The 20,005-nt window shown below is 33.7% G+C and overlaps 10 non-coding genes across 10 annotated transcripts; all 10 read left to right on the top strand.

Annotated features, from left to right (window-relative positions):
• Nucleotides 1–1,456: 1,456 nt before the first annotated feature.
• Nucleotides 1,457–1,549, top strand: TRNAI-UAU (transfer RNA isoleucine (anticodon UAU)). Its single transcript is given in 2 exon segments — nucleotides 1,457–1,494; nucleotides 1,514–1,549. It is a non-coding gene; the product is annotated as a tRNA-Ile (tRNA).
• Nucleotides 1,550–2,968: 1,419 nt separating this feature from the next.
• On the top strand, nucleotides 2,969–3,061 carry TRNAI-UAU (transfer RNA isoleucine (anticodon UAU)). The gene is given in 2 exon segments: nucleotides 2,969–3,006; nucleotides 3,026–3,061. It is a non-coding gene; the product is annotated as a tRNA-Ile (tRNA).
• A 2,931-nt stretch (nucleotides 3,062–5,992) lies between these two features.
• On the top strand, nucleotides 5,993–6,085 carry TRNAI-UAU (transfer RNA isoleucine (anticodon UAU)). Its single transcript is given in 2 exon segments — nucleotides 5,993–6,030; nucleotides 6,050–6,085. It is a non-coding gene; the product is annotated as a tRNA-Ile (tRNA).
• Nucleotides 6,086–7,504: 1,419 nt separating this feature from the next.
• TRNAI-UAU (transfer RNA isoleucine (anticodon UAU)) lies at nucleotides 7,505–7,597 on the top strand. The gene is given in 2 exon segments: nucleotides 7,505–7,542; nucleotides 7,562–7,597. It is a non-coding gene; the product is annotated as a tRNA-Ile (tRNA).
• A 1,419-nt stretch (nucleotides 7,598–9,016) lies between these two features.
• Nucleotides 9,017–9,109, top strand: TRNAI-UAU (transfer RNA isoleucine (anticodon UAU)). The gene is given in 2 exon segments: nucleotides 9,017–9,054; nucleotides 9,074–9,109. It is a non-coding gene; the product is annotated as a tRNA-Ile (tRNA).
• A 1,419-nt stretch (nucleotides 9,110–10,528) lies between these two features.
• TRNAI-UAU (transfer RNA isoleucine (anticodon UAU)) lies at nucleotides 10,529–10,621 on the top strand. The gene is given in 2 exon segments: nucleotides 10,529–10,566; nucleotides 10,586–10,621. It is a non-coding gene; the product is annotated as a tRNA-Ile (tRNA).
• A 1,419-nt stretch (nucleotides 10,622–12,040) lies between these two features.
• On the top strand, nucleotides 12,041–12,133 carry TRNAI-UAU (transfer RNA isoleucine (anticodon UAU)). The gene is given in 2 exon segments: nucleotides 12,041–12,078; nucleotides 12,098–12,133. It is a non-coding gene; the product is annotated as a tRNA-Ile (tRNA).
• Nucleotides 12,134–13,552: 1,419 nt separating this feature from the next.
• Nucleotides 13,553–13,645, top strand: TRNAI-UAU (transfer RNA isoleucine (anticodon UAU)). The gene is given in 2 exon segments: nucleotides 13,553–13,590; nucleotides 13,610–13,645. It is a non-coding gene; the product is annotated as a tRNA-Ile (tRNA).
• A 2,920-nt stretch (nucleotides 13,646–16,565) lies between these two features.
• Nucleotides 16,566–16,658, top strand: TRNAI-UAU (transfer RNA isoleucine (anticodon UAU)). Its single transcript is given in 2 exon segments — nucleotides 16,566–16,603; nucleotides 16,623–16,658. It is a non-coding gene; the product is annotated as a tRNA-Ile (tRNA).
• A 1,419-nt stretch (nucleotides 16,659–18,077) lies between these two features.
• Nucleotides 18,078–18,170, top strand: TRNAI-UAU (transfer RNA isoleucine (anticodon UAU)). The gene is given in 2 exon segments: nucleotides 18,078–18,115; nucleotides 18,135–18,170. It is a non-coding gene; the product is annotated as a tRNA-Ile (tRNA).
• Nucleotides 18,171–20,005: the final 1,835 nt, after the last annotated feature.

The raw sequence follows: 20,005 nt of genomic DNA, 5'->3' as shown, positions 1-20,005 counted from the left end.
TTGAGCAATGCCGAGGTTGTGAGTTCAAGCCACACCTGGAGCAAATGTAATTTTTTTTCTAATGTCATCAGTTAATGATTATCATCTGCTACCTGAACATCCTGATATGAAGGCAGAAAAAAATCACAAACATGACTGTTTTTAAGGTACCAGTACACACATCTGCTTTGGTTCATATGCACTGTAAACATTACTTTAGTTAGTCAACAAAATGGAATGCAAAAGACTACCTCTTTATTGGTAAAAGAGTTGCATCAATCTGTTTTGCTGCAATGTAACATGAGGGTCCACACTATTAGGTCTGGTTAGTACAATCACATTTCATGCTGGGATTTGTAAAGCAAAGAACACAAATAAACGGCTTTCCTATATCGCAACAATTAATGATTATACTAATGAAAAAATCAGTTTCACACAAAGATGTTACTAATCCCCACTGGCCTAATGGATAAGGCACTGGCCTCCTAAGCTAGGGATTGTGGTTTCAAGTCTCATCTGGGCTTTATTTCATACATATAATTACTGGAGATGTTCCCTTTATTCTTGCTTGATACTGCACAAATGGCTCCACCAGAAACTTTTATCTGCTTAACAATCCGGTACTGTTCAGCTTGCAAAATTATGGCCCTGTATCTAAAAGCAGACATTTATCCTGATGACATTGTGGATTAGTTTCCGGATAAGTTTGCTATCACCTGTGACAGTGGCTTCAAGTCACATCTAGGATACATGTTCCTTTGATGCTCATTCTAGAAGTTATGCTTTTTTTCAATGCAGGGGACTGTCTTAATGGTATTGCATGAAATCCATATATACCAAAACATACCTATTAAGTTTTAATTGCAATTTAATATCAGAGTGGCTACAAAATAACAATGTCTATGGCAATTGCTGATGGGTTTCTTGAAGTCCTTTCATCCATGTCATCAAAAGGGTAATTTTCTGCTTTTTATATTTCTTTGGACACTGACTTTACTGACAATTTAGGTGCTACAGACCAAAAAAACAATGTTTACCTTTAAATATAGAGCACAAGTGAGATTTAACTTATTTTTATTTAAAGATACTGCACTTTTTGGTATTATAGTGTATATTTTCCCTATGCAACATTGAAGTTACATATATTTATAGCAAATATTATTTAAGATAAATAAACAGGAATTATTTATAAACAGGAATTATTTTACAATTTTGATAATATTGAACTGTACAGTAATGGCATGAATTCATTGCAATATACACCTAAGGATACATAAAACTGGGCAATAACACAAATGCACAATATAATTGATTAACTTATGATTAGAATATTACTTTTATTAGGTACTTTAGTATTGGGTGCAGTAGTTTAGTGGATTTAAAAAGTAACTAATTTAAAATTAATAAACCAAGTTAATATACTTAGTCAACTCGATGCTAAAATCACTCAACTAAAAATAATACACTTTGACCATGTGCTCCTGTGGTGCAATCGGTCAGCGCGCAGTACTTATAAGACAGTATCTGTTGAGCAATGCCGAGGTTGTGAGTTCAAGCCTCACCTGGAGCAAATGTAATTTTTTTTCTAATGTCATCAGTTAATGATTATCATCTGCTACCTGAACATCCTGATATGAAGGCAGAAAAAAATCACAAACATGACTGTTTTTAAGGTACCAGTACACACATCTGCTTTGGTTCATATGCACTGTAATAATTACTTTAGTTAGTCAACAAAATGGAATGCAAACGACTAGCTCTTTATTGGTAAAAGACTTGCATCAATCTGTTTTGCTGCAATGTAACATGAGGGTCCACACTATTAGGTCTGGTTAGTACAATCACATTTCATGCTGGGATTTGTAAAGCAAAGAACACAAATAAACGGCTTTCCTATATTGCAACAATTAATGATTATACTAATGAAAAAATCAGTTTCACTCAAAGATGTTACTAAGCCCCACTGGCCTAATGGATAAGGCACTGGCCTCCTAAGCTAGGGATTGTGGTTTCAAGTCTCATCTGGGCTTTATTTCATCCATATAATTACTGGAGATGTTCCCTTTATTCTTGCTTGATACTGCACAAATGGCTCCACCAGAAACTTTTATCTGCTTAACAATCCGGTACTGTTCAGCTTGCAAAATTATGGCCCTGTATCTAAAAGCAGACATTTATCCTGATGACATTGTGGATTAGTTTCCGGATAAGTTTGCTATCACCTGGGACAGTGGCTTCAAGTCTCATCTAGGATGCATGTTCCTTTGATGCTCATTCTCATTCTAGAAGTTATGCTTTTTTTCAATGCAGGTGACTGTCTTAATGGTATTGCATGAAATCCATATATACCAAAACATACCTATTAAGTTTTAATTGCAATTTAATATCAGAGTGGCTACAAAATAACAATGTCTATGGCAATTGCTGATGGGTTTCTTGAAGTCCTTTCATCCATGTCATCAAAAGGGTAATTTTCTGCTTTTTATATTTCTTTGGACACTGACTATACTGACAATTTAGGTGCTACAGACCAAAAAAACAATGTTTACCTTTAAATATAGAGCACAAGTGAGATTTAACTTATTTTTATTTAAAGATACTGCACTTTTTGGTATTATAGTGTATATTTTCCCTATGCAACATTGAAGTTACATATATTTATAGCAAATATTATTTAAGATAAATAAACAGGAATTATTTATAAACAGGAATTATTTTACAATTTTGATAATATTGAACTGTACAGCAATGGCATGAATTCATTGCAATATACACCTAAGGATACATAAAACTGGGCAATAACACAAATGCACAATATAATTGATTAACTTATGATTAGAATATTACTTTTATTAGGTACTTTAGTATTGGGTGCAGTAGTTTAGTGGATTTAAAAAGTAACTAATTTAAAATTAATAAACCAAGTTAATATACTTAGTCAACTCGATGCTAAAATCACTCAACTAAAAATAATACACTTTGACCATGTGCTCCTGTGGCGCAATCGGTTAGCGCGCGGTACTTATAAGACAGTATCTGTTGAGCAATGCCGAGGTTGTGAGTTCAAGCCTCACCTGGAGCAAATGTAATTTTTTTTCTAATGTCATCAGTTAATGATTATCATCTGCTACCTGAACATCCTGATATGAAGGCAGAAAAAAATCACAAACATGACTGTTTTTAAGGTACCAGTACACACATCTGCTTTGGTTCATATGCACTGTAAACATTACTTTAGTTAGTCAACAAAATGGAATGCAAAAGACTACCTCTTTATTGGTAAAAGAGTTGCATCAATCTGTTTTGCTGCAATGTAACATGAGGGTCCACACTATTAGGTCTGGTTAGTACAATCACATTTCATGCTGGGATTTGTAAAGCAAAGAACACAAATAAACGGCTTTCCTATATCGCAACAATTAATGATTATACTAAAGAAAAAATCAGTTTCACACAAAGATGTTACTAAGCCCCACTGGCCTAATGGATAAGGCACTGGCCTCCTAAGCTAGGGATTGTGGTTTCAAGTCTCATCTGGGCTTTATTTCATCCATATAATTACTGGAGATGTTCCCTTTATTCTTGCTTGATACTGCACAAATGGCTCCACCAGAAACTTTTATCTGCTTAACAATCCGGTACTGTTCAGCTTGCAAAATGATGGCCCTGTATCTAAAAGCAGACATTTATCCTGATGACATTGTGGATTAGTTTCCGGATAAGTTTGCTATCACCTGGGACAGTGGCTTCAAGTCTCATCTAGGATGCATGTTCCTTTGATGCTCATTCTCATTCTAGAAGTTATGCTTTTTTTCAATGCAGGTGACTGTCTTAATGGTATTGCATGAAATCCATATATACCAAAACATACCTATTAAGTTTTAATTGCAATTTAATATCAGAGTGGCTACAAAATAACAATGTCTATGGCAATTGCTGATGGGTTTCTTGAAGTCCTTTCATCCATGTCATCAAAAGGGTAATTTTCTGCTTTTTATATTTCTTTGGACACTGACTTTACTGACAATTTAGGTGCTACAGACCAAAAAAACAATGTATACCTTTAAATATAGAGCACAAGTGAGATGTAACTTATTTTTATTTAAAGATACTGCACTTTTTGGTAATATAGTGTATATTTTCCCTATGCAACATTGAAGTTACATATATTTTTAGCAAATATTATTTAAGATAAATAAACAGAAATTATTTATAAACAGGAATTATTTTACAATTTTGATAATATTGAACTGTACAGCAATGGCATGAATTCATTGCAATATACACCTAAGGATACATAAAACTGGGCAATAACACAAATGCACAATATAATTGATTAACTTATGATTAGAATATTACTTTTATTAGGTACTTTAGTATTGGGTGCAGTAGTTTAGTGGATTTAAAAAGTAACTAATTTAAAATTAATAAACCAAGTTAATATACTTAGTCAACTCGATGCTAAAATCACTCAACTAAAAATAATACACTTTGACCATGTGCTCATGTGGTGCAATCGGTCAGCGCGCAGTACTTATAAGACAGTATCTGTTGAGCAATGCCGAGGTTGTGAGTTCAAGCCACACCTGGAGCAAATGTAATTTTTTTTCTAATGTCATCAGTTAATGATTATCATCTGCTACCTGAACATCCTGATATGAAGGCAGAAAAAAATCACAAACATGACTGTTTTTAAGGTACCAGTACACACATCTGCTTTGGTTCATATGCACTGTAAACATTACTTTAGTTAGTCAACAAAATGGAATGCAAAAGACTACCTCTTTATTGGTAAAAGAGTTGCATCAATCTGTTTTGCTGCAATGTAACATGAGGGTCCACACTATTAGGTCTGGTTAGTACAATCACATTTCATGCTGGGATTTGTAAAGCAAAGAACACAAATAAACGGCTTTCCTATATCGCAACAATTAATGATTATACTAATGAAAAAATCAGTTTCACACAAAGATGTTACTAAGCCCCACTGGCCTAATGGATAAGGCACTGGCCTCCTAAGCTAGGGATTGTGGTTTCAAGTCTCATCTGGGCTTTATTTCATCCATATAATTACTGGAGATGTTCCCTTTATTCTTGCTTGATACTGCACAAATGGCTCCACCAGAAACTTTTATCTGCTTAACAATCCGGTACTGTTCAGCTTGCAAAATTATGGCCCTGTATCTAAAAGCAGACATTTATCCTGATGACATTGTGAATTAGTTTCCGGATAAGTTTGCTATCACCTGGGACAGTGGCTTCAAGTCTCATCTAGGATGCATGTTCCTTTGATGCTCATTCTCATTCTAGAAGTTATGCTTTTTTTCAATGCAGGTGACTGTCTTAATGGTATTGCATGAAATCCATATATACCAAAACATACCTATTAAGTTTTAATTGCAATTTAATATCAGAGTGGCTACAAAATAACAATGTCTATGGCAATTGCTTATGGGTTTCTTGAAGTCCTTTCATCCATGTCATCAAAAGGGTAATTTTCTGCTTTTTATATTTCTTTGGACACTGACTTTACTGACAATTTAGGTGCTACAGACCAAAAAAACAATGTTTACCTTTAAATATAGAGCACAAGTGAGATTTAACTTATTTTTATTTAAAGATACTGCACTTTTTGGTATTATAGTGTATATTTTCCCTATGCAACATTGAAGTTACATATATTTATAGCAAATATTATTTAAGATAAATAAACAGGAATTATTTATAAACAGGAATTATTTTACAATTTTGATAATATTGAACTGTACAGCAATGGCATGAATTCATTGCAATATACACCTAAGGATACATAAAACTGGGCAATAACACAAATGCACAATATAATTGATTAACTTATGATTAGAATATTACTTTTATTAGGTACTTTAGTATTGGGTGCAGTAGTTTAGTGGATTTAAAAAGTAACTAATTTAAAATTAATAAACCAAGTTAATATACTTAGTCAACTCGATGCTAAAATCACTCAACTAAAAATAATACACTTTGACCATGTGCTCCTGTGGCGCAATCGGTTAGCGCGCAGTACTTATAAGACAGTATCTGTTGAGCAATGCCGAGGTTGTGAGTTCAAGCCTCACCTGGAGCAAATGTAATTTTTTTTCTAATGTCATCAGTTAATGATTATCATCTGCTACCTGAACATCCTGATATGAAGGCAGAAAAAAATCACAAACATGACTGTTTTTAAGGTACCAGTACACACATCTGCTTTGGTTCATATGCACTGTAAACATTACTTTAGTTAGTCAACAAAATGGAATGCAAAAGACTACCTCTTTATTGGTAAAAGAGTTGCATCAATCTGTTTTGCTGCAATGTAACATGAGGGTCCACACTATTAGGTCTGGTTAGTACAATCACATTTCATGCTGGGATTTGTAAAGCAAAGAACACAAATAAACAGCTTTCCTATATCGCAACAATTAATGATTATACTAATGAAAAAATCAGTTTCACACAAAGATGTTACTAAGCCCCACTGGCCTAATGGATAAGGCACTGGCCTCCTAAGCTAGGGATTGTGGTTTCAAGTCTCATCTGGGCTTTATTTCATCCATATAATTACTGGAGATGTTCCCTTTATTCTTGCTTGATACTGCACAAATGGCTCCACCAGAAACTTTTATCTGCTTAACAATCCGGTACTGTTCAGCTTGCAAAATTATGGCCCTGTATCTAAAAGCAGACATTTATCCTGATGACATTGTGGATTAGTTTCCGGATAAGTTTGCTATCACCTGGGACAGTGGCTTCAAGTCTCATCTAGGATGCATGTTCCTTTGATGCTCATTCTCATTCTAGAAGTTATGCTTTTTTTCAATGCAGGTGACTGTCTTAATGGTATTGCATGAAATCCATATATACCAAAACATACCTATTAAGTTTTAATTGCAATTTAATATCAGAGTGGCTACAAAATAACAATGTCTATGGCAATTGCTGATGGGTTTCTTGAAGTCCTTTCATCCATGTCATCAAAAGGGTAATTTTCTGCTTTTTATATTTCTTTGGACACTGACTTTACTGACAATTTAGGTGCTACAGACCAAAAAAACAATGTTTACCTTTAAATATAGAGCACAAGTGAGATTTAACTTATTTTTATTTAAAGATACTGCACTTTTTGGTATTATAGTGTATATTTTCCCTATGCAACATTGAAGTTACATATATTTATAGCAAATATTATTTAAGATAAATAAACAGGAATTATTTATAAACAGGAATTATTTTACAATTTTGATAATATTGAACTCTACAGCAATGGCATGAATTCATTGCAATATACACCTAAGGATACATAAAACTGGGCAATAACACAAATGCACAATATAATTGATTAACTTATGATTAGAATATTACTTTTATTAGGTACTTTAGTATTGGGTGCAGTAGTTTAGTGGATTTAAAAAGTAACTAATTTAAAATTAATAAACCAAGTTAATATACTTAGTCAACTCGATGCTAAAATCACTCAACTAAAAATAATACACTTTGACCATGTGCTCCTGTGGCGCAATCGGTTAGCGCGCGGTACTTATAAGACAGTATCTGTTGAGCAATGCCGAGGTTGTGAGTTCAAGCCTCACCTGGAGCAAATGTAATTTGTTTTCTAATGTCATCAGTTAATGATTATCATCTGCTACCTGAACATCCTGATATGAAGGCAGAAAAAAATCACAAACATGACTGTTTTTAAGGTACCAGTACACACATCTGCTTTGGTTCATATGCACTGTAAACATTACTTTAGTTAGTCAACAAAATGGAATGCAAAAGACTACCTCTTTATTGGTAAAAGAGTTGCATCAATCTGTTTTGCTGCAATGTAACATGAGGGTCCACACTATTAGGTCTGGTTAGTACAATCACATTTCATGCTGGGATTTGTAAAGCAAAGAACACAAATAAACGGCTTTCCTATATCGCAACAATTAATGATTATACTAATGAAAAAATCAGTTTCACACAAAGATGTTACTAAGCCCCACTGGCCTAATGGATAAGGCACTGGCCTCCTAAGCTAGGGATTGTGGTTTCAAGTCTCATCTGGGCTTTATTTCATCCATATAATTTCTGGAGATGTTCCCTTTATTCTTGCTTGATACTGCACAAATGGCTCCACCAGAAACTTTTATCTGCTTAACAATCCGGTACTGTTCAGCTTGCAAAATTATGGCCCTGTATCTAAAAGCAGACATTTATCCTGATGACATTGTGGATTAGTTTCCGGATAAGTTTGCTATCACCTGGGACAGTGGCTTCAAGTCTCATCTAGGATGCATGTTCCTTTGATGCTCATTCTCATTCTAGAAGTTATGCTTTTTTTCAATGCAGGTGACTGTCTTAATGGTATTGCATGAAATCCATATATACCAAAACATACCTATTAAGTTTTAATTGCAATTTAATATCAGAGTGGCTACAAAATAACAATGTCTATGGCAATTGCTGATGGGTTTCTTGAAGTCCTTTCATCCATGTCATCAAAAGGGTAATTTTCTGCTTTTTATATTTCTTTGGACACTGACTTTACTGACAATTTAGGTGCTACAGACCAAAAAAACAATGTTTACCTTTAAATATAGAGCACAAGTGAGATTTAACTTATTTTTATTTAAAGATACTGCACTTTTTGGTATTATAGTGTATATTTTCCCTATGCAACATTGAAGTTACATATATTTATAGCAAATATTATTTAAGATAAATAAACAGGAATTATTTATAAACAGGAATTATTTTACAATTTTGATAATATTGAACTCTACAGCAATGGCATGAATTCATTGCAATATACACCTAAGGATACATAAAACTGGGCAATAACACAAATGCACAATATAATTGATTAACTTATGATTAGAATATTACTTTTATTAGGTACTTTAGTATTGGGTGCAGTAGTTTAGTGGATTTAAAAAGTAACTAATTTAAAATTAATAAACCAAGTTAATATACTTAGTCAACTCGATGCTAAAATCACTCAACTAAAAATAATACACTTTGACCATGTGCTCCTGTGGCGCAATCGGTTAGCGCGCGGTACTTATAAGACAGTATCTGTTGAGCAATGCCGAGGTTGTGAGTTCAAGCCTCACCTGGAGCAAATGTAATTTGTTTTCTAATGTCATCAGTTAATGATTATCATCTGCTACCTGAACATCCTGATATGAAGGCAGAAAAAAATCACAAACATGACTGTTTTTAAGGTACCAGTACACACATCTGCTTTGGTTCATATGCACTGTAAACATTACTTTAGTTAGTCAACAAAATGGAATGCAAAAGACTACCTCTTTATTGGTAAAAGAGTTGCATCAATCTGTTTTGCTGCAATGTAACATGAGGGTCCACACTATTAGGTCTGGTTAGTACAATCACATTTCATGCTGGGATTTGTAAAGCAAAGAACACAAATAAACGGCTTTCCTATATCGCAACAATTAATGATTATACTAATGAAAAAATCAGTTTCACACAAAGATGTTACTAAGCCCCACTGGCCTAATGGATAAGGCACTGGCCTCCTAAGCTAGGGATTGTGGTTTCAAGTCTCATCTGGGCTTTATTTCATCCATATAATTTCTGGAGATGTTCCCTTTATTCTTGCTTGATACTGCACAAATGGCTCCACCAGAAACTTTTATCTGCTTAACAATCCGGTACTGTTCAGCTTGCAAAATTATGGCCCTGTATCTAAAAGCAGACATTTATCCTGATGACATTGTGGATTAGTTTCCGGATAAGTTTGCTATCACCTGGGACAGTGGCTTCAAGTCTCATCTAGGATGCATGTTCCTTTGATGCTCATTCTCATTCTAGAAGTTATGCTTTTTTTCAATGCAGGTGACTGTCTTAATGGTATTGCATGAAATCCATATATACCAAAACATACCTATTAAGTTTTAATTGCAATTTAATATCAGAGTGGCTACAAAATAACAATGTCTATGGCAATTGCTGATGGGTTTCTTGAAGTCCTTTCATCCATGTCATCAAAAGGGTAATTTTCTGCTTTTTATATTTCTTTGGACACTGACTTTACTGACAATTTAGGTGCTACAGACCAAAAAAACAATGTTTACCTTTAAATATAGAGCACAAGTGAGATTTAACTTATTTTTATTTAAAGATACTGCACTTTTTGGTATTATAGTGTATATTTTCCCTATGCAACATTGAAGTTACATATATTTATAGCAAATATTATTTAAGATAAATAAACAGGAATTATTTATAAACAGGAATTATTTTACAATTTTGATAATATTGAACTCTACAGCAATGGCATGAATTCATTGCAATATACACCTAAGGATACATAAAACTGGGCAATAACACAAATGCACAATATAATTGATTAACTTATGATTAGAATATTACTTTTATTAGGTACTTTAGTATTGGGTGCAGTAGTTTAGTGGATTTAAAAAGTAACTAATTTAAAATTAATAAACCAAGTTAATATACTTAGTCAACTCGATGCTAAAATCACTCAACTAAAAATAATACACTTTGACCATGTGCTCCTGTGGCGCAATCGGTTAGCGCGCGGTACTTATAAGACAGTATCTGTTGAGCAATGCCGAGGTTGTGAGTTCAAGCCTCACCTGGAGCAAATGTAATTTTTTTTCTAATGTCATCAGTTAATGATTATCATCTGCTACCTGAACATCCTGATATGAAGGCAGAAAAAAATCACAAACATGACTGTTTTTAAGGTACCAGTACACACATCTGCTTTGGTTCATATGCACTGTAAACATTACTTTAGTTAGTCAACAAAATGGAATGCAAAAGACTACCTCTTTATTGGTAAAAGAGTTGCATCAATCTGTTTTGCTGCAATGTAACATGAGGGTCCACACTATTAGGTCTGGTTAGTACAATCACATTTCATGCTGGGATTTGTAAAGCAAAGAACACAAATAAACAGCTTTCCTATATCGCAACAATTAATGATTATACTAATGAAAAAATCAGTTTCACACAAAGATGTTACTAAGCCCCACTGGCCTAATGGATAAGGCACTGGCCTCCTAAGCTAGGGATTGTGGTTTCAAGTCTCATCTGGGCTTTATTTCATCCATATAATTACTGGAGATGTTCCCTTTATTCTTGCTTGATACTGCACAAATGGCTCCACCAGAAACTTTTATCTGCTTAACAATCCGGTACTGTTCAGCTTGCAAAATTATGGCCCTGTATCTAAAAGCAGACATTTATCCTGATGACATTGTGGATTAGTTTCCGGATAAGTTTGCTATCACCTTGGACAGTGGCTTCAAGTCTCATCTAGGATGCATGTTCCTTTGATGCTCATTCTCATTCTAGAAGTTATGCTTTTTTTCAATGCAGGTGACTGTCTTAATGGTATTGCATGAAATCCATATATACCAAAACATACCTATTAAGTTTTAATTGCAATTTAATATCAGAGTGGCTACAAAATAACAATGTCTATGGCAATTGCTGATGGGTTTCTTGAAGTCCTTTCATCCATGTCATCAAAAGGGTAATTTTCTGCTTTTTATATTTCTTTGGACACTGACTTTACTGACAATTTAGGTGCTACAGACCAAAAAAACAATGTTTACCTTTAAATATAGAGCACAAGTGAGATTTAACTTATTTTTATTTAAAGATACTGCACTTTTTGGTATTATAGTGTATATTTTCCCTATGCAACATTGAAGTTACATATATTTATAGCAAATATTATTTAAGATAAATAAACAGAAATTATTTATAAACAGGAATTATTTTACAATTTTGATAATATTGAACTGTACAGCAATGGCATGAATTCATTGCAATATACACCTAAGGATACATAATACTGGGCAATAACACAAATGCACAATATAATTGATTAACTTATGATTAGAATATTACTTTTATTAGGTACTTTAGTATTGGGTGCAGTAGTTTAGTGGATTTAAAAAGTAACTAATTTAAAATTAATAAACCAAGTTAATATACTTAGTCAACTCGATGCTAAAATCACTCAACTAAAAATAATACACTTTGACCATGTGCTCCTGTGGCGCAATCGGTTAGCGCGCAGTACTTATAAGACAGTATCTGTTGAGCAATGCCGAGGTTGTGAGTTCAAGCCTCACCTGGAGCAAATGTAATTTTTTTTCTAATGTCATCAGTTAATGATTATCATCTGCTACCTGAACATCCTGATATGAAGGCAGAAAAAAATCACAAACATGACTGTTTTTAAGGTACCAGTACACACATCTGCTTTGGTTCATATGCACTGTAAACATTACTTTAGTTAGTCAACAAAATGGAATGCAAAAGACTACCTCTTTATTGGTAAAAGAGTTGCATCAATCTGTTTTGCTGCAATGTAACATGAGGGTCCACACTATTAGGTCTGGTTAGTACAATCACATTTCATGCTGGGATTTGTAAAGCAAAGAACACAAATAAACAGCTTTCCTATATCGCAACAATTAATGATTATACTAATGAAAAAATCAGTTTCACACAAAGATGTTACTAAGCCCCACTGGCCTAATGGATAAGGCACTGGCCTCCTAAGCTAGGGATTGTGGTTTCAAGTCTCATCTGGGCTTTATTTCATCCATATAATTACTGGAGATGTTCCCTTTATTCTTGCTTGATACTGCACAAATGGCTCCACCAGAAACTTTTATCTGCTTAACAATCCGGTACTGTTCAGCTTGCAAAATTATGGCCCTGTATCTAAAAGCAGACATTTATCCTGATGACATTGTGGATTAGTTTCCGGATAAGTTTGCTATCACCTGGGACAGTGGCTTCAAGTCTCATCTAGGATGCATGTTCCTTTGATGCTCATTCTCATTCTAGAAGTTATGCTTTTTTTCAATGCAGGTGACTGTCTTAATGGTATTGCATGAAATCCATATATACCAAAACATACCTATTAAGTTTTAATTGCAATTTAATATCAGAGTGGCTACAAAATAACAATGTCTATGGCAATTGCTGATGGGTTTCTTGAAGTCCTTTCATCCATGTCATCAAAAGGGTAATTTTCTGCTTTTTATATTTCTTTGGACACTGACTTTACTGACAATTTAGGTGCTACAGACCAAAAAAACAATGTTTACCTTTAAATATAGAGCACAAGTGAGATTTAACTTATTTTTATTTAAAGATACTGCACTTTTTGGTATTATAGTGTATATTTTCCCTATGCAACATTGAAGTTACATATATTTATAGCAAATATTATTTAAGATAAATAAACAGGAATTATTTATAAACAGGAATTATTTTACAATTTTGATAATATTGAACTCTACAGCAATGGCATGAATTCATTGCAATATACACCTAAGGATACATAAAACTGGGCAATAACACAAATGCACAATATAATTGATTAACTTATGATTAGAATATTACTTTTATTAGGTACTTTAGTATTGGGTGCAGTAGTTTAGTGGATTTAAAAAGTAACTAATTTAAAATTAATAAACCAAGTTAATATACTTAGTCAACTCGATGCTAAAATCACTCAACTAAAAATAATACACTTTGACCATGTGCTCCTGTGGCGCAATCGGTTAGCGCGCGGTACTTATAAGACAGTATCTGTTGAGCAATGCCGAGGTTGTGAGTTCAAGCCTCACCTGGAGCAAATGTAATTTTTTTTCTAATGTCATCAGTTAATGATTATCATCTGCTACCTGAACATCCTGATATGAAGGCAGAAAAAAATCACAAACATGACTGTTTTTAAGGTACCAGTACACACATCTGCTTTGGTTCATATGCACTGTAAACATTACTTTAGTTAGTCAACAAAATGGAATGCAAAAGACTACCTCTTTATTGGTAAAAGAGTTGCATCAATCTGTTTTGCTGCAATGTAACATGAGGGTCCACACTATTAGGTCTGGTTAGTACAATCACATTTCATGCTGGGATTTGTAAAGCAAAGAACACAAATAAACAGCTTTCCTATATCGCAACAATTAATGATTATACTAATGAAAAAATCAGTTTCACACAAAGATGTTACTAAGCCCCACTGGCCTAATGGATAAGGCACTGGCCTCCTAAGCTAGGGATTGTGGTTTCAAGTCTCATCTGGGCTTTATTTCATCCATATAATTACTGGAGATGTTCCCTTTATTCTTGCTTGATACTGCACAAATGGCTCCACCAGAAACTTTTATCTGCTTAACAATCCGGTACTGTTCAGCTTGCAAAATTATGGCCCTGTATCTAAAAGCAGACATTTATCCTGATGACATTGTGGATTAGTTTCCGGATAAGTTTGCTATCACCTTGGACAGTGGCTTCAAGTCTCATCTAGGATGCATGTTCCTTTGATGCTCATTCTCATTCTAGAAGTTATGCTTTTTTTCAATGCAGGTGACTGTCTTAATGGTATTGCATGAAATCCATATATACCAAAACATACCTATTAAGTTTTAATTGCAATTTAATATCAGAGTGGCTACAAAATAACAATGTCTATGGCAATTGCTGATGGGTTTCTTGAAGTCCTTTCATCCATGTCATCAAAAGGGTAATTTTCTGCTTTTTATATTTCTTTGGACACTGACTTTACTGACAATTTAGGTGCTACAGACCAAAAAAACAATGTTTACCTTTAAATATAGAGCACAAGTGAGATTTAACTTATTTTTATTTAAAGATACTGCACTTTTTGGTATTATAGTGTATATTTTCCCTATGCAACATTGAAGTTACATATATTTATAGCAAATATTATTTAAGATAAATAAACAGAAATTATTTATAAACAGGAATTATTTTACAATTTTGATAATATTGAACTGTACAGCAATGGCATGAATTCATTGCAATATACACCTAAGGATACATAATACTGGGCAATAACACAAATGCACAATATAATTGATTAACTTATGATTAGAATATTACTTTTATTAGGTACTTTAGTATTGGGTGCAGTAGTTTAGTGGATTTAAAAAGTAACTAATTTAAAATTAATAAACCAAGTTAATATACTTAGTCAACTCGATGCTAAAATCACTCAACTAAAAATAATACACTTTGACCATGTGCTCCTGTGGCGCAATCGGTTAGCGCGTGGTACTTATAAGACAGTATCTGTTGAGCAATGCTGAGGTTGCTCACCTGGAGCAAATGTAATTTTTTTTCTAATGTCATCAGTTAATGATTATCATCTGCTAACTGAACATCCTGATATGAAGGCAGAAAAAAATCACAAACATGACTGTTTTTAAGGTACCAGTACACACATCTGCTTTGGTTCATATGCACTGTAAACATTACTTTAGTTAGTCAACAAAATGGAATGCAAAAGACTACCTCTTTATTGGTAAAAGAGTTGCATCAATCTGTTTTGCTGCAATGTAACATGAGGGTCCACACTATTAGGTCTGGTTAGTACAATCACATTTCATGCTGGGATTTGTAAAGCAAAGAACCCAAATAAACGGCTTTCCTATATCGCAACAATTAATGATTATACTAATGAAAAAATCAGTTTCACACAAAGATGTTACTAAGCCCCACTGGCCTAATGGATAAGGCACTGGCCTCCTAAGCTAGGGATTGTGGTTTCAAGTCTCATCTGGGCTTTATTTCATCCATATAATTTCTGGAGATGTTCCCTTTATTCTTGCTTGATACTGCACAAATGGCTCCACCAGAAACTTTTATCTGCTTAACAATCCGGTACTGTTCAGCTTGCAAAATTATGGCCCTGTATCTAAAAGCAGACATTTATCCTGATGACATTGTGGATTAGTTTCCGGATAAGTTTGCTATCACCTGGGACAGTGGCTTCAAGTCTCATCTAGGATGCATGTTCCTTTGATGCTCATTCTCATTCTAGAAGTTATGCTTTTTTTCAATGCAGGTGACTGTCTTAATGGTATTGCATGAAATCCATATATACCAAAACATACCTATTAAGTTTTAATTGCAATTTAATATCAGAGTGGCTACAAAATAACAATGTCTATGGCAATTGCTGATGGGTTTCTTGAAGTCCTTTCATCCATGTCATCAAAAGGGTAATTTTCTGCTTTTTATATTTCTTTGGACACTGACTTTACTGACAATTTAGGTGCTACAGACCAAAAAAACAATGTTTACCTTTAAATATAGAGCACAAGTGAGATTTAACTTATTTTTATTTAAAGATACTGCACTTTTTGGTATTATAGTGTATATTTTCCCTATGCAACATTGAAGTTACATATATTTATAGCAAATATTATTTAAGATAAATAAACAGGAATTATTTATAAACAGGAATTATTTTACAATTTTGATAATATTGAACTGTACAGCAATGGCATGAATTCATTGCAATATACACCTAAGGATACATAAAACTGGGCAATAACACAAATGCACAATATAATTGATTAACTTATGATTAGAATATTACTTTTATTAGGTACTTTAGTATTGGGTGCAGTAGTTTAGTGGATTTAAAAAGTAACTAATTTAAAATTAATAAACCAAGTTAATATACTTAGTCAACTCGATGCTAAAATCACTCAACTAAAAATAATACACTTTGACCATGTGCTCCTGTGGCGCAATCGGTTAGCGCGCAGTACTTATAAGACAGTATCTGTTGAGCAATGCCGAGGTTGTGAGTTCAAGCCTCACCTGGAGCAAATGTAATTTTTTTTCTAATGTCATCAGTTAATGATTATCATCTGCTACCTGAACATCCTGATATGAAGGCAGAAAAAAATCACAAACATGACTGTTTTTAAGGTACCAGTACACACATCTGCTTTGGTTCATATGCACTGTAAACATTACTTTAGTTAGTCAACAAAATGGAATGCAAAAGACTACCTCTTTATTGGTAAAAGAGTTGCATCAATCTGTTTTGCTGCAATGTAACATGAGGGTCCACACTATTAGGTCTGGTTAGTACAATCACATTTCATGCTGGGATTTGTAAAGCAAAGAACACAAATAAACAGCTTTCCTATATCGCAACAATTAATGATTATACTAATGAAAAAATCAGTTTCACACAAAGATGTTACTAAGCCCCACTGGCCTAATGGATAAGGCACTGGCCTCCTAAGCTAGGGATTGTGGTTTCAAGTCTCATCTGGGCTTTATTTCATCCATATAATTACTGGAGATGTTCCCTTTATTCTTGCTTGATACTGCACAAATGGCTCCACCAGAAACTTTTATCTGCTTAACAATCCGGTACTGTTCAGCTTGCAAAATTATGGCCCTGTATCTAAAAGCAGACATTTATCCTGATGACATTGTGGATTAGTTTCCGGATAAGTTTGCTATCACCTGGGACAGTGGCTTCAAGTCTCATCTAGGATGCATGTTCCTTTGATGCTCATTCTCATTCTAGAAGTTATGCTTTTTTTCAATGCAGGTGACTGTCTTAATGGTATTGCATGAAATCCATATATACCAAAACATACCTATTAAGTTTTAATTGCAATTTAATATCAGAGTGGCTACAAAATAACAATGTCTATGGCAATTGCTGATGGGTTTCTTGAAGTCCTTTCATCCATGTCATCAAAAGGGTAATTTTCTGCTTTTTATATTTCTTTGGACACTGACTTTACTGACAATTTAGGTGCTACAGACCAAAAAAACAATGTTTACCTTTAAATATAGAGCACAAGTGAGATTTAGCTTATTTTTATTTAAAGATACTGCACTTTTTGGTATTATAGTGTATATTTTCCCAATGCAACATTGAAGTTACATATATTTATAGCAAATATTATTTAAGATAAATAAACAGGAATTATTTATAAACAGGAATTATTTTACAATTTTGATAATATTGAACTCTACAGCAATGGCATGAATTCATTGCAATATACACCTAAGGATACATAAAACTGGGCAATAACACAAATGCACAATATAATTGATTAACTTATGATTAGAATATTACTTTTATTAGGTACTTTAGTATTGGGTGCAGTAGTTTAGTGGATTTAAAAAGTAACTAATTTAAAATTAATAAACCAAGTTAATATACTTAGTCAACTCGATGCTAAAATCACTCAACTAAAAATAATACACTTTGACCATGTGCTCCTGTGGCGCAATCGGTTAGCGCGCGGTACTTATAAGACAGTATCTGTTGAGCAATGCCGAGGTTGTGAGTTCAAGCCTCACCTGGAGCAAATGTAATTTGTTTTCTAATGTCATCAGTTAATGATTATCATCTGCTACCTGAACATCCTGATATGAAGGCAGAAAAAAATCACAAACATGACTGTTTTTAAGGTACCAGTACACACATCTGCTTTGGTTCATATGCACTGTAAACATTACTTTAGTTAGTCAACAAAATGGAATGCAAAAGACTACCTCTTTATTGGTAAAAGAGTTGCATCAATCTGTTTTGCTGCAATGTAACATGAGGGTCCACACTATTAGGTCTGGTTAGTACAATCACATTTCATGCTGGGATTTGTAAAGCAAAGAACACAAATAAACGGCTTTCCTATATCGCAACAATTAATGATTATACTAATGAAAAAATCAGTTTCACACAAAGATGTTACTAAGCCCCACTGGCCTAATGGATAAGGCACTGGCCTCCTAAGCTAGGGATTGTGGTTTCAAGTCTCATCTGGGCTTTATTTCATCCATATAATTTCTGGAGATGTTCCCTTTATTCTTGCTTGATACTGCACAAATGGCTCCACCAGAAACTTTTATCTGCTTAACAATCCGGTACTGTTCAGCTTGCAAAATTATGGCCCTGTATCTAAAAGCAGACATTTATCCTGATGACATTGTGGATTAGTTTCCGGATAAGTTTGCTATCACCTGGGACAGTGGCTTCAAGTCTCATCTTGGATGCATGTTCCTTTGATGCTCATTCTCATTCTAGAAGTTATGCTTTTTTTCAATGCAGGTGACTGTCTTAATGGTATTGCATGAAATCCATATATACCAAAACATACCTATTAAGTTTTAATTGCAATTTAATATCAGAGTGGCTACAAAATAACAATGTCTATGGCAATTGCTGATGGGTTTCTTGAAGTCCTTTCATCCATGTCATCAAAAGGGTAATTTTCTGCTTTTTATATTTCTTTGGACACTGACTTTACTGACAATTTAGGTGCTACAGACCAAAAAAACAATGTTTACCTTTAAATATAGAGCACAAGTGAGATTTAACTTATTTTTATTTAAAGATACTGCACTTTTTGGTATTATAGTGTATATTTTCCCTATGCAACATTGAAGTTACATATATTTATAGCAAATATTATTTAAGATAAATAAACAGGAATTATTTATAAACAGGAATTATATTACAATTTTGATAATATTGAACTCTACAGCAATGGCATGAATTCATTGCAATATACACCTAAGGATACATAAAACTGGGCAATAACACAAATGCACAATATAATTGATTAACTTATGATTAGAATATTACTTTTATTAGGTACTTTAGTATTGGGTGCAGTAGTTTAGTGGATTTAAAAAGTAACTAATTTAAAATTAATAAACCAAGTTAATATACTTAGTCAACTCGATGCTAAAATCACTCAACTAAAAATAATACACTTTGACCATGTGCTCCTGTGGCGCAATCGGTTAGCGCGTGGTACTTATAAGACAGTATCTGTTGAGCAATGCTGAGGTTGCTCACCTGGAGCAAATGTAATTTTTTTTCTAATGTCATCAGTTAATGATTATCATCTGCTAACTGAACATCCTGATATGAAGGCAGAAAAAAATCACAAACATGACTGTTTTTAAGGTACCAGTACACACATCTGCTTTGGTTCATATGCACTGTAAACATTACTTTAGTTAGTCAACAAAATGGAATGCAAAAGACTACCTCTTTATTGGTAAAAGAGTTGCATCAATCTGTTTTGCTGCAATGTAACATGAGGGTCCACACTATTAGGTCTGGTTAGTACAATCACATTTCATGCTGGGATTTGTAAAGCAAAGAACACAAATAAACGGCTTTCCTATATCGCAA

Source organism: Taudactylus pleione, unplaced genomic scaffold (genome assembly GCF_031769625.1).
Source record: "Taudactylus pleione unplaced genomic scaffold, aTauple2 ptg000473l, whole genome shotgun sequence".
Classification (NCBI taxonomy): Eukaryota; Metazoa; Chordata; class Amphibia; order Anura; family Myobatrachidae; genus Taudactylus; species Taudactylus pleione.
This window is presented reverse-complemented; position numbering and strand designations above follow the sequence as displayed.